We start from the raw sequence: 15844 nt of genomic DNA, 5'->3' as shown, positions 1-15844 counted from the left end.
TGGGAAGTCTATTCTGTGAGTTCTTGCTTTTGTTTGTAGAACATGAATCTGTGATGTCGATGTCCACCTACCTCTCTTCCTATGTCCTACTAATGGAAAGTGTGAAAAACAAAACAAAAGGTGACATGATTCCCAAGCAGGTATTGTTATATGACAAATGTTCATGAATTCATTAAGCGGTGAGTAAATCTTAATTTTTATGTTTTCTTAACAGTAAAAAAAAACTGCTTTGACGAGCCGTCTACAGCTCAGTACACACACATACTTTTAAATAACAAATCTAATCTCAATGATAATCTAATAACAATTTCAACTGTGTAACTTTGGCAGCTCCACCAGCATTTCATCAGTAACAGTATTCGATGATTTGCCCTGCACATTATGCACTTGTTGAAAATGTTTTATGCAGTTTTGGCAAGCACGTTGAGTGCCTAAATCACATATCGCTCTACGAGACGTTTGCTTGTGGAGTTCTTGTGCAACAAATTACAGATATCGGAGAGAATATGCACAGGATTAAGATCAGTGACAACAAGAAATGATCATCAATCTGTGGGCGTCTGGAGGTAACATTATTCCTGTGTGAATGGTGCTTCAGTGATGAATCTTACTCCTCTCCTGCACATAAATGGGGAAATGATGGGAGCTCACCAAGCCAGAGAATGAGTGAGGGAAGTAGAATAGAAGCAGTGAATCTGTTGAGAAATTCACAGTAACGCAAAAGCACTTCACAACTTTAAAATATCCAGTTTCTCACTTCATGCTACAAATGATGTTTGATTGTGCTGGATAAGTGCGTCTCTGTCTCTCTGTATGGACCGAGTGTGGCCTTCTCGTTGCCCTGCCTTGTTCCACTTCTCATCATCTTTGTCCCTGTGGAGCCACACTGTAAATTTCCCCTCAAAGCTTTTGGTCATGACTGACACGATCATGGTCGAGACTTCAATGTACTTAGAGGGCTCTCGTGATTACCTCCTGTCAGCTGTAATCATTGTCATCATCGGACAGTAGCTTGATACTGTTGCTCCATAACCACTTGAGCGGTTTTCTGGATCTCAGTACATATTGTCATCTCCTAAACAAGCCTCTGTGCAGGGCAGTGTGTGTGTGTGTGTGTGTGTGTGTGTGTGTGTGTGTGTGTGTGTGTGTGTGTGTGTGTGTGTGTGTGTGTGTGTGTGTGTGTGTGTGTGTGAGTGTGATTGCGTGTGTGTGTGTGTGTGTGTGTGTGCGTGTGCGTGTGTACGCACACTTTTAAAAACTGCAAACACAAACATTAGTAGAGGGTGACCCTATTATTTCATATGCTAAGCCATTTTTCAAATATGATGTAAACATTAACATTAATTTATGGGCAGACTATTTGCCTCCTGCAAAAAACAAAGACGGTGCTTTCCGGGAGACATTACCCTCGTTTATTTTGTAATCACTCAAGATACTTTGCATTTTACTGCATCATGCCTAACTGTGCCTGGAGGAGAAATATATGGAAATGCTAATCCTCGCAACAATCTGCCTCTATCTTTGCCACCCGTTTTTATTTGACTGCATCTGCACGCGGAACCCAAATAATAGCAATTACAAACAGATCCTCTAATCAGGCTACTTCAGATGTAGCAGGCTCACATAAGTCACAGAAGCACAACATAGCCATCTGCAACTCTCGGAAAAAGATAACACCTCCCTCAACAAAATCTGCTCTCCCTGTCACGTTCCCTGCTGGACAATAAATCTGAGTTTACTTCCCTTCCACCACACAGCCATTTGCCGTGAAAAGGGTCTCTCTGCTGTTTATGTCTCAACAGATGAAGAACCTGGCTGAGAAAAGTCATTTACTTGTGGTCACACTCATGAGTCCAGGGAGTCATCGCATTATAAGCTCTGTAGCGTGCAGGCTGAGAGATGGCAGGGGAAAGGCTGCAAGGAGCTGTAGATGACTGTGCATTACATCAAATGAGAGGTGTGGTAAACACATGAATATGGGATGTGCAGAGGAGGAACTCCTTAAAATGTGGCATGCAAAAGGACAGCGTGCAGAGTGGAAAATGATCCACAGCCTGAAAGACTTCTTCTAACCCTGGTCTGGATGATGTCCAGTAATTAAGACCAGAGCATGGCCTCTGATATTGGCTGGTTGGAAGTCATAAAAAGATGAAGCTAAAATAAATGCAACATCATTACTCTATCTGCTGGGAAGTGTTTGCATGCCAAGCCTGCTTTATAACCTGTGTGCACACACATTTTAAATATGCACAACCAACAGGTTTGTTTGTTATATATAGCTTGGCTGGAAAAGTGCCAATTACCACACTGTGCACACAGATGCATCACACGTAATCCTTTTTAAGAGCACAAGTGCACTACCAGGCACCTTCTACAGCACACCTCCTGGGTGGAAACCATTTGTTGCCCATTTCTGCTTCTTCTTGAGCAGCAAACAATCAGCGTGCAACAGTAATTCTGAGAGTGTGTCTTGTTTTGGTAGTCTGTGTTGACCCAAATTCACCTGTTTTTTCCCCCCGCTTGTGCTTCTGCAGCGGGGTGAGATGTTTCGGAAACATTTGAATTATTTAAGCTGCTGGGTCTGATGTTATTGGACATTGCTCAGCATATGTGGCTATTAACACACTACATGACATGCATGGTCAACAGAGGAGGGAGGGGGGAATAAAGAGAGAGAGAGAGAGACACACACACACACACACACACACATTTCTCAATAAGGAATTATGTTTTTATAATGGGGTGGGTTTATTCTTCCTCATTATGTGCTACAGCAACACACAACTACACTGATTCGAAATTATTATCAGAAATAAATATCCTAAGTGAAAAACGAGTGGCCACAATAAAATGTTCTTTTTTTTCTCTCGTCATTATAGAAATAACATAATATATATATATACATATATTTGTATCAGTTAAACTCATGTTGGAAACAGAGCACCACTGTCTTTCATTTGATGGGGGGGGCGCAGAAAGCTGCCAGACCCTTCTCTGGTCCAAGGTTGTCACTGGTTGCGGTAGCTGGTCTCTGACAGGGTTTCCAGCACGCTGGGTCAAAGCACGAGGCTATAGAGTTCCGGCGCTTGTGCGGATTTATGAACAGAACCGTCACGCGCGCCCCCATTTGATTGCCCATTAACGGAAAGTAACAATCTCCGTAGTGTCGCATTGTGTTGCCATTTGACTGTCCTGAGAAGTCAAGCTATAGAAACCATTTAACAACGCCATTGTCTCAACTGCATTCCCCCACAACAACAAAGAAGCCCCCCACATGTGTTGCTTTTACTGCCCAAACAATACTTAATTCCCTGAGCCAATCTTTCCCCGCGCCAGGCGAACACTGATGCACGCAGCGCCGCATCCTCACATCAGCACCATGTCCACTTCAGCATGAGAGAGACCTGTTAAACCATCAATTAGACTGCGGTAGCTCCACAAACTGCAGTTGTTGCATGTGAATGAAACATTGCCACGGAGCACATTTGAAACCGTCTCCGGCTGTTATTCTGGCAGCGACATGTGCGAAACCTAATAAATGACGTGACATGAAACACACCAGAAAGCATTTAAAGAAAGAAGAAGAATCTCACCAGCAAACAGTAAAGGACGCGTTCTTGCTGTTTCTCCTCTCCCGACTGGGTTTCGTTGGAGTTAATGAGGTTCTGCCGTTTGGTCCGACTGATTCCTCTCTCAGCTGTTATTGTCCACTGGGTTTGGGCTTTTTTTTCCTTCTTCCTCTCCAGCGGTGAAATAATAGGGAAATCGGCGTCCTCTCTCAAAGCTCTGCCCTCTTCAAACTAACCTTCCCGCCCCCTCCTTCTACCCATTTCAGATTGGTGCTGGTCAGGAGGGGCAAGACCTGGACCCGAGGGCTGGTTTAAAGGCGGTGATCTGTCACGCGCGGATCAATGCCCACATGGACATGCGGTGGACGTTTGCGGGAGGACTCACTGTTAACCGACCAGCTTGTCAGTGATGCTCTCGACAGCTGGAGGGGACTCTTCTCCCCCCTCTCCCTCCCCTCCTCTTCTTTTTGCGTTTTGCACAACAACCTCCCAGGCGAGACACAGCAGCAGTGAGTGGGCCCACTTATTCAGCGGGCTCCACGGTTTGAGCACTGATGCAGGTGCCCGAGGTCCAGCCACTACTGACAGAGATGCCCAAGCCCGTGAGCTGCTGCTGACAGTGATATAGCAATCTCATCTGAGTCATTGCAGTAGTGGGAAATGGGAAACAGATCATTCCCACTGTGTGACCTTGGGGCGGGGTGGTCTAATTCGCTGTGGAAAACCAGGGCAGAGAGTAAGAAAAATGAGACTTCTCTCCTCCAAGTCAAAAATGTGCTCAAGGTGCCCTTGTGCAAGGCACGCAATGTCACCTCTAACCCCTGCTCATGGCAGCAAATAGTACAAGACTGCGCAACACTGTGCCACCTCCCAGGTGTGTTTGTGTGGGCAGCAAGCCTTCTCTGACCTGTTTTTTCTTTCTCTGCTATTTAATGTACACGATCAAATATATCACAACTGCAGACTATGAGAGACCTGCACTCAGCTCACATGTAAGTGAAATATTACAGCTCTGTGGATCTGATGATTGCTGAAGTCATTTTGCAACATGAATATTGTTTGGATCTATTGCAAAGTCAAATTCTGAACCACACTGACTCCTTTATGTGTTCTCTAACCATGCGATGCTAAATGCGATGCTGTGCTTACTTTCATGTTAGATAGCACAGGTGTTGCTTTCATGCTTGTGGCAGAGGCATGCAGGGTGCTTCACAACAACTTTCAAAACTCTCATCTCTGATAAATAACATTACACATTACCATGGTGTTCAAACTGCCCTTAAATATACATATATAACGTCTTATGTGACAGTGTTAGTCCTGATAATATTGGTGCTCTGGATGCTCATGCAGTCTGGCAAGCGTAGCGGGTGGTAAACCAAGTTAACACTTAACATTCATGAGTTATAAATGAGCAACAATTGCAGCCAAGCCCTCTGAGATTTACGTTATATCAGCTCAGGCAATGCACAAACCTTCAGGTGACTTAAATTAAACTACAGCCATTAGTCTAAATAAAGGATAAGTTCACTGTCAAACCAGATGTTACTTTAAATTTGTTTCCTTTCATAGGGCGACTCTGACTTTTGTTTTAACTTAAAAACAGTACTTTAAAAGTCCCATATTTTGCTCATTTTAGCATTCTAGTACAAGTTTACATGCTTTATTATTATTTTTCTCACACTGTCTGAACAAACATGTATTCATCCTCTGTCTGAAACGCTCTGTTCAAGCGCCTGTCCCTTATGAAAATGCCCAGGCTTCTCTGATTGGCCGGCGGCTGCATTCTCTGCTTCTCTGCACCGTCATTGCAGCCGGGGAATAACTGTAACAGCACTGCATTTAGTAAAGTTGTTACATCACAACCATACAGAAGTCCCGGCGGCTCGTTCTTTCTGAATACGTGCAGAGGGTAGTACATAATACAGTATTTACATGTGTATAAAGCACCCTGATCTGCTGTATGATAGAAATAGACATGGGAAACTCACTTTAACAGTATGGCACCTTTAGCTGTCAGTGTGTCACCTCTCTTACCACCTATTGCATGGCTTTACTCAAAGGGAAAAGTGAAAGTGGGCTTCCTCTCTGTGAGGTCCACCCCAAGGTTTCTTGCATCTCCGTCCCTAATTAAGTTGCTGTGGAAGGGTTTCCCCCCCGTTCTCATGGAGGGTATAAGGTTGAGGGTGCCATTTTCATTTATCATTTTCATTTATTGTTTCATTCAGCCCTTTGAGACTGTAATTGTAATTAGAGGGTTTAATAAACTTGATTTGCTGTGAGCTCCTGTGGGCGAGGAGAGGGAGAGGCGCCGGCCAGCTCTGCCAAGGAGCCTGTGAGCCATGAATAGAGAAACAGTTTGGGTGTCTGACTTTAGGTCATTCATGCTTATTTTAGGGCTAAAATCAACCATTCTCCCCAAAGCTAAATGGTTCCCTGCTTATATTATCAATGCCACCTGCTCTGTCCGCTGCCCTCTGGCTTATTTCTTTAATCTCTGTACTTTTTTGTCTTTATGCGTTACCTTTCAGGACAAAAGACTCTTCTTGCAGATATGGCAGGCTGAGAGCAGGACATTTTTGTCTCACCTACTTTAAGATAGCCAAGCAGGAGCGGTACAATGAATCAAACACATAGTGCCTTTTTTACGCCTGCTACAGTTACTGAGTGCCTTACAGTTAGCTTCCTTTCTATTATTCTATGAGCCTGCATAATCATGTCCTCCAGCTAATAATTATAAACTCTGGAAAACTGACACTGAGATATGTGTATATGTCTCGGCTGCTGTTGTTAATTAGTCCCTGCTTGCGGACAAAGATGTATTGGCTTTTGAAAAAACTGTATGCAGAAAAAGTGTATTCAACAATAGACTTGACAAATATTGTGTAATGTAAAGGAAAAATACAGACAACATGGGAAAATGTAATAGCTGAGGTATTCTCAACCCTATCATCTAAAGTGTATTAAATCTGACCAGTAGCACAATAGCTCTCTTTAATCTCTGTCTTTTTATTGTTCCAGAAGCATCGTTGAGACTCAAAAGTTGTCAGTTTAGTTGGAATGAGAAATCTTTTTCGCTTGATAACATCTACTCCTGGGGGTCACTCTGAGTGAGACACTTCAGCCTCCAGAGGTACCGCCAGGCCAAAAGGTTGCACTCCGCAGCTCCAAGGCGCGAACACATGTTTCTGAATGTCATGGTCATGAGCAGCACCATTGTTACAGCCAACCTTTCGCTTTGTGTTTTTCTCCTGCTTTCTTCCTTTCTTTGTCTCTAATGACTCTGACCTTTTTGACATTCTGTATTCGCATAAAGGGGACTTCTGTTTTTCCTACATTCATTATCGCTTATTGTAAATTCAACCAAGGGGCCTGCGCTCTGGTTGTTGTTGTTGTGTGTGTGGCCAGGTCTGGGCCACAGGTGCAAGGGTTGTCTGGGCTGATAAATAAATACAAGATGTTTTGAAGACTTGGCGCTTTCTCTTTCATGAAGACAAAACACAGTGTTAGATTCTTGCAGAAGGGCACGTTGTGTGTCGGATGAGATCAGTCAGTGAATAACTTCCCATCGTGGAGCCCCCTTGTGACAGCTCTAAGTAGCTGCTTAAATTAACGAGCAATCAGTATCACTATGCATAGAACAATGTCATGTACTTGATGTGTTAAATGTATGTATTTACAGACAAAAATCCAGCTCAGGCAGGAAACACAAGTTATGCATGCCACATCAGCTGGCCATCAGTTCATTCTAATTAGCACTAATTACTTTCAGCATTTAATTCCAGGCAGTTCATTGAAGCTGTCAGCTCTTCATTTGAGCCATCAGCTCCTCTGTCATTCAGTGGTTCTGCCACGACGCTCCTCGTGTGGATTCACCTCCTCAGTCTCTTGCTGTTCTGGTTCCCTAGTAATCAATTCCACTTGCAGTGGTATGTTTCTGCAGGCCTGTCCCTCATAATAACTTGCATTCCACATCTCAGCGAGACGTGTTTTGCAGGACTCTGCTCTGTACACCGCCAATTTGATCTCGACTTGTGTCGAATCTGACAGGGAGAACCACAGAGAGTCTGTGTTGCCAAATCCAACTGTGTGATCATTTTTACAATCATAGTTTTCACTTCATGACAGGAAGGTTTCTGATTGAAATGTGCACATTTCACATGTCGTATATTGCTTATGGAGGAGTTACAGTGTATAAAGTTGCTGTGATCATCATATAAAAAATCGAGCCTCACAAATCATTGTCAACCATATAATTAATCACCAAGTGCTTTGGGATTCAGCACATAAACACTGTTAACTTGATGCTAATTGCTTTTGAAAGATATTGTTGCTTGTTAACAAGTCCTCACTCCACCCATCAATCTGTCCGTTCTGTAAACGTTTCCCTGTCTCCCAGAGTCTTCTTTCTTATGGTAAACATGCAGAAAAAATTGGTCATTTGGCAGTGTGCTCCGAAATGACCCAAGGTTGTAGTTATGTATAGATCACCGTCATTTCAATTTAAATGTATAATGACACCACGACAGCCACTTGGTTTCAAGCTGCACAGACAAAATCCCCTCAAAGACTCTGCAGCAGTCTGGATTCAGACCATATTAGCTCAAAAATAATCCCAGATGGGACTCTGGCAATTTCCACACAAGATGTGTGGCTGCTCTGAGGACACGAGGTGCTCATGGCCAAACAACTGTACAGCAATACTTCTCAATCCTGGTTCTTGGCACTCAGGCTACTCCTAATTTTCTATCCCATCACCTCATTAATTGAGGCTCATTGAATTCTCTCTGTCTCTGATGAGAAGGCCAAGAACATATTTAAACGGAAACCTCTCCACAGTCCTCCCCAGATGTAGATATATATCGAGCCTCGTGAGACTAAGTGAGCACTGCTTTGTCCCAGAAGTGTGCTGTAACCTATTTGGCTGTCGAGCAGGGAACACAAGTTTATATTTGCTCTCAAAAATAGTTCTCTGGAGATTGCACAGGTTTGTGCTACGGGATCAGACTGACTTAAGCTCCAGGATGTGTATTTCTGCTGTTTATTTCACAAGGGACAACTTTTCTAACTTGGTAAAATACTGTGAGGCTCAAGCCCTAAAGATATACCTTATTTTATGTACAGTATATATGTATTTAATGTGTATAATTTAAGTAGTTAGTCATATAAAGACCCTTGTTCAAAAGTGGGATTATTCTGAATAACTGAATGAATGAATACTATGTTGTTAATTCTTAAAACCAGTTGTAATGTCATACAAGCATACTTTATAGTTCGATCTACCCACCACATTCAGAAGCTGTACCCTGTCTATAGCTTTACATGCAACATGTTACTTGGCTGTTGGTCATTTTATTGATCTCTATAGATGTGAATAGGAAAGATGTATTTTTTGATATTTTATGTGGTTCAGTGGTAGAGAGGGTCGTCATCCATTCGAGAGATCGGTGGATCGATCCCCAGCTCCCCAGGACAAGTCTGCATGTCGAAGTGTCCTTTGGGCAAGACGCTGAACCCTGAATTGCTGCGTATGGGTGTTTGAATGTGGTTTGAATGGTTAGATTTGATGGTATGTAGATGTCCACTGCCATCACTGTGAATGTCTGTGTGAACAGGTGAATGTGACCAGTAGTGTGAAAGCTCCTTGAGTAGTCAGAAGACTAGAAAGGCGCTATATAAGTAAAGTCCATTTACCATTACAGTAGCAGACCCATTTTAATAAATAAAAAGGGCTGTATGAATCCAACCGTTTTAAAGGTGACCAGTATCATTATCAGTAAATAACCATGTGCCTTCAAACACAAAACAATATATTTATATGAACAGCAATAAGAATCTGCTTAACTGCATAAAGAGAATGTTTCTTGATTCATCTGTACATCTACCAGAATACCGGTCAAGTAATTTAATTCCATATCAAGCAGACATTCATAATAACCCGGTGGTTGTCTGAGCTATCTTCCATCTCAGGAGACTTCTTTTCTGACTGTTAAATAAAACAAGAATCGTTTTGAGCTGTCAATAAGAAGTTTATGCATGCAAACACATGAATGTTGTTTAATGTAAGACTGCGTGACCGTCAAGTAAAATATAAGTTAATTTAAAATGATCATGTTCTACACTGTATGATAAACCATCTACCTATAGCCTGTAAACAGCCATTAACTATCATATGTGATCACTAGTGATCATTACTTCATCACCATATTATGTGAAACATGTCCTCTACTCGACTCTATGTTTTGAACTATTTGACGTCTGCCATTGCCAAAAATAAAACTGATAAGGTTTAAAAACTGATGAGGTTTGAAAGAGATGGTTAACAACAAGGTGGATAACAAGATGTGCCTAAAGGCTGAAAACATTGTATTGAAACACTAAGACAGTAACTCTGTTCTTCAAATGTCACTACAAACACAGACTGCTAAATACTGCACAATTCATTGTCAATACTCAAGGAAAGAACTTCAGCAAAACCTAGGCTCTGAAAGAATGCGATGGCAATAGTCACACAATGATGAACACTATCGGCAGTGCTCATAAAATTCTAATAATGTTGGAATGTGAGCTACATTATAAATGCCTCTATTTTAACACAAGAGAGAATTATGAGATGTATTTCTCATATTCTAATAATGTCATTTTAGATTAGCTGGGTGATGGGAAAATATTTAAAATTCCTGCTTAATGTTTATTTTTTAATGCACCGTTTTTGTCTTCACCACACAGATCACAGCAGGAAGGATTAGTAGGACGGCATGCAGCACACACCCTAGGAGAAAAGTTTGCATGGTACACATATTATACCGTTCCACCATCTGCATATTGACTGTAAGGCCAGTTACATGACATAAGGCCTCCTCTCACAATGGGAGCACATACAGGCTCTTTTCAGGTTTTCATGTAGGGATGAGCATGTTTAATTCTTTCTTTAACATAAGGTTTGATCTTTTATTAAGTAAAAAAAACAATTGTTTCTTAGATGTACATCACCGGACAGACCCTGGTGGCTTGGAAAAAAACCCTGCCAGTCTGCTCTACAGGCTTCAAAGAGTTTGCACTTGTGATGTGGATTTTACGAAGCAGAAACCATGCTTTAAAGATTTTTTGAGATGGAGAATATCCGAAAGAATGATTTCTACCAGGGAACATTTTCTGCAGAAGTCAGACACACATAAGATCTTTAGATCTTTTGAATCAAGCTGTGCTGAAACCAGCCTTTAGTTTGCACACGTGTGATATTTTACAAATTAAACATAACAAAACTAGGTATGCAACAGCATCGTATGTCTAACTATATTATGTGTTTGCGCGAAATGACATAGAATCCTTTGTTACTTACACTTCTGTTCATTTCTGCCTTATGCCATCGGTAAGAGCATATATTGATTTAAATCACTTTGTAAAATAGCTTTTCGTAAGTCCCTTGTAGACACAGTTTCCCATGTTAAGTGAGGAAATGTGATGAACTCAGAAGATGAAGGGGGAAAGAAGCTTATCTAGAAAGCAGCTCTGGCGATACTGTAAAGTTAGTCTTCCTGTAGATAGACTTGGCACTGGCAGCATAGTCATTTTCTGCAGAGCATGGAAGCAGTAATTCAAAGTAAACCAACAGAAATTAATTATTGATGTGTTATGAGAGACAACCATACATCATTATGGCATTTTAGGTGGAAAGGAAATAAGAAAGAATTATTGAGTAGGCATAAGTTGGGTCAGCCTGGGTACATAAGGGAACGGGGAATGCAAGCATATAAAAATGAACTTCCTGGCGTGCTAAAGAAAACAAACACCAGCATGTAAGACAAGACCTTCTACAAAAGTCCATCATTCAGCTTTCTGTTTATTTTGTAGAGTTGGCCCTGCCACACAAAGATGCAGTAAACACTTAAAAATCAAGCATATGGAAGTAAAGACACAGAAACATTCTGAGCCTGCAGCCAAGGCTGAACAGTGAACAGTTTAAAGCATGGAAAAATGTGGCCAGGGCTTTCATCAACAGCCAAAGGCATCTTCAGAGGAAGATAAAAAAACAAAAACAAGTGTAGCAAGGGGCTGTGGTGAAAGAAAAACGCCTTTACTGTATCTGGGACCCAAGGTCTGAAAACTCATCTCAAGGGATACAGTAGATGGCTTAGAGGAGTTTGTGCTGGACAGTAATGGCAGCTTGTGGAGAGTAAGATGTAGTCACTGGAGGTCGAAAGGTCTTTGCACACCAAGTCTGCATTTTTTTGTCCAAATTTTGTCCAAAATTGTCCTCCATCAACTCTTCAATCATTCATTTGCTGTGATTTTCATTTTATTTATTTTTTTACATTAGACAAAAGCCTTTAATATAGTGCCACCATCCTTGCAAACCATAAATTAAAATGGCATTTGAGAAGCGGACATACTTCCTTACCCAGTACTTTACGAAAAACAAAGAATACAGAGATACAGAATTTATTGTGTTAGGTGACTGCAGAACATCTTGGAATTGTGGATGGGACTGATCCTGACACAAAGGACGTGCCAAAGATTAGGCATTAATGTGCTAGATAGCCAAACAAGTTTCTACCTAATGTCATTCATTCTTTGGCCCGTTTTGGGAATAGCTCAATCCATTGTACCAACATAATAAATTCAGTTGTGTAACATTAGATGACGTATTCAAAAAGTATGAAAAAAACAGATTTGGTGTGTAAAGGCCTAAAGACTGACATGTTCATCTCATCCACTCCAATCCCGAAGCTTCTTTCTGGTTTCATTCACAATGATAAGGTTAACATAAATCACCACTGGATCTTTAATTCCTAGGAAACTTAAAAATTGATTGATTTGATCCAATTTTCTGACGATCAATATAGCTTGTCTGGTGATTGGAATTGATCAACATGGTGGCAGAAAGAGGCTGGCAAGAAGGGTCATGACCTTTACGATCACTGAAGGAGGTATGCTAATGAAAGGCTCTGAAGCAATTATCTTGTCAGCTCTGGGATTGTCCGTATGATCAATGGACCAATATGGCCTCATGTCTACAATCACCTTAAGTCTTCAGTAACCTGGATGTGTTAGACCTGTCAAAGCAATAATCAACACAGGGGAATTTGTGTAACTTTAAGCCCCAGTTCAAATGTCACACCTCAAAGCACATCAGCACAACCACAGCAAGATCACAAACAAGTGCCAGTCTGAGAAATGTGTGTGTCACAGAGGTGTGCGTGGGTTTGACAGTAGCTACTGCGTCCATGTGTAGTCAAGACAGCAGCAGGACTCCAGTGAAGCATATTAAGTCAGCAAAAGCAACTCTGTGGTAGGTCTTAGTCATCCTGTGGTTTCTATCTGAGCAGAGAGCAGAGCTGTACTTATGAACCGTGCTCGTTGTCACTCAAGGCATTTTTGTTTTCATTATGGATTCATTTGTTCACTGTTTTTTTTCAAAACCCCCAAGATGACATCTTTAAATAGCTTGTTTTGTCCAACCAACCATCCCAAATCCAAAGATATTTAGTACATAATATTTCGTTCACTAAACATCTCAAGGCTAAGAGTAGGTCCTAAGGGGCGTTTCCCTCCCAATTTTCGGACTCCTAACTTTTTAAGATAAGTGTAATTCATGGAGCATTTTAGACCTAAAAGTAGCTCCTAAATCTATAAAAACTCCCCTTGAGGACACCTTAGTCACTAAGAGTAAATCTGGAAGGACCTAACATGGCTCCTGCGGTCAACATTTGAGAGATTAAATGATACTGAGCTTTTAAAAAGTTCTCTTTTATCGCCTTAATTGAGATGGCTTTATGAACGTGGTAGAGTATGTTAGGGATGCCATCACATCACCAACCAATAAAAACCGCCCAGTATCACCGGAGATTAAAGGTGTTACAATTCTCCGCTATTTGGCCACGGGAAAAATGCAGCTGTACAACGCAGACGATCTTGGCGTCTCTCAGCTGTCTGTCAGGAGGATTTTGCACAAAACGATAAATGACCTATCCAGACCCACAGAGTGCAGCAGTTCATTCACTTCCCCATTGAAATGTTTCTATCATAACTTCACTCTTGGGGACTCATTCCCTCTCAGCCAATCACTGCAATTCCGGTCCTGGAGAGCCACTGTCCTGCATGTTTTAGGTTTCTCCCTGCTCTAACACACCTGAGTCTAACAATAATAAAACTGTGACAAGCATCAGCTGCTTGATAACGAGCAAATCATTAGAATCAGGTGTGTTGGAGCAGAAAGAAACCTAAAACATGCAGGACAGTGGCTCTCCAGGACCGGAATTGCCATCCCCTGGCCTAGAAGGTATCAACATGATGTCATCCATAGCAACGAGATTAACCCCGCCCTCTAGTCCCACCCACTCCGTAGTAAAAGTGGGTCTCAGAGGCTTTGTGAATAGGGTTGAAGAAATTACTCTTAACTAAGAATTTTAAGTGCTCATTAGGAGAACTCTTAGCACTAAAATATATATTTTTTTCATTTAAAATGTTGCGATTAATTCATAATAAGTAATTTATTCATAAATAACATGATTAATATATTATCAAAACCTTTGTGGATTATTTTTCTGTTAATCAGCTAATGATTTCAGCATTATGTGTAACCAGGATTTAATGCAGCCTTGTTGTACAGGTATACCTAAAGAAAAAGGAATCAAAGCTTCAAAATAATTAGAAAAATCCAACATTTCCTTTCTTGTCAAAAGTTAATACCTTTGCATACCACGTTTGTATTTTTCTTCTGAAATTATCGCACATTTAAAAGTAAATCTGACCTCACACTGTGTCAGTCACGTTGACTCTGAAACATTTGTCTTTCATTGAAGTTGTGGAGAACAGGCATGATGGTTCCTGGTTCAAATCCCGGCTTGGGCACTTCTGTGAGGAGTTTCTCTGGCTTCCTCAGTCCAAAGACATGCACGTGTTAGGTCAACTGATGACTCTAAATTGCCCGTAGGTGTGAATGGTTGTCTGTCTCTGTTCGTCTCTATGTGCCCTGTGATAGACTGGCGTCCTGTCCAGGGTGTACCCCGCCTCATGCCCGATGTCAGTTGGGATAGGCTGGGATAGGCTCCCCTATAGGGACAAGCGGTTGAAAGTGAGTGAGAACAGGTGCTTTTTTTCCACATCTGTCAAAAGCCTTTGACCACTAACACCAAACACAAATACAGTAAAGAATACAGACTGAGGAATTTAAAGATATATTATGGCAAGTTATGTTGCTCTAGGCAGCTAAACAATAACTTCTTGCTGATGGCATTCATTAATTTGCCCTGTTTGGGACTAGCTCTATGCATTTCACCCACATAATTAATTCATTTGCTATCAGGCTTTGACTTTCATTAGAGCGCAACAAAATCATCCTCACTGCTAGACAACTCCATTTTATCTTGTAATTCAAATTTTCACAATGAACATAATAGAATAAAAAAAACATCAGACTTGCGTGAAAAATACACAAATATAAGAACTTGGTGTGCAAAAATGTGAAGATTTATACCACTAATGTCTGTACACTAAGTATGAAGCTACCACCAGCCCCTGGCTAATTTAGCTTAGCATTAATACTGGAAATGTTTTACTCTTCTTTTGACAAGAAATGTTATTCCTTCAATGCATTCTTAAAGGCGTCCTACAAATCATATTTTCTTCTATTCCACTGTTCAGCATGCTAAAGATGATTTCTATCTTTGAAGCTCGACTATAAAGATCTTGATAGAAAGCCTCAGATTGTTGCTGGAATGTTACAGATTGCGGTCTGATCTGAGCGCTTCTTTTGTAGAAGTAGATCACAATGTTTTAATTTCTCTGATTACTGTGCTCTGTTCACTGAATGGAAAGACTGTAGCTAATAACACTGTCTGGCTCCAACAAAGCACACGGGAACCATTATTCGTCTTTATACGCTCCCACAAGGGACAATTACCAGAAAACAGTGTCAGGTTTTCACAGTTAAATACAGCCCAACATTTAAGGACTCTCTGTCCTTTGAATTTGATGAATGAGTATTTTGATAATGAGATGGCTCTGTCATCACATTGCTGGACGCCATTGAATTACACATTTTGAATTGAACAAAATAACCTGTGCACATAGTGACAGAGAAGTACTATAGCAAGCTAGTTTGCCATAAATGTAATCCCCTACTGCTAGGGCCGTGGGGCTATAATGTCAAGGTGAGAAATGCAGACTTGAATCTCTAAGACATCTACGACTAATGATCAGACTTTCCTGGAAAATATGTGCGGAGTCAAGGATGAATAACACCCTACCTTAGCAGTATCACAGTGGGGAAT

Source organism: Echiichthys vipera (genome assembly GCF_963691815.1).
Source record: "Echiichthys vipera genome assembly, chromosome: 14".
Classification (NCBI taxonomy): domain Eukaryota; kingdom Metazoa; phylum Chordata; class Actinopteri; order Perciformes; family Trachinidae; genus Echiichthys; species Echiichthys vipera.
This window is presented reverse-complemented; position numbering follows the sequence as displayed.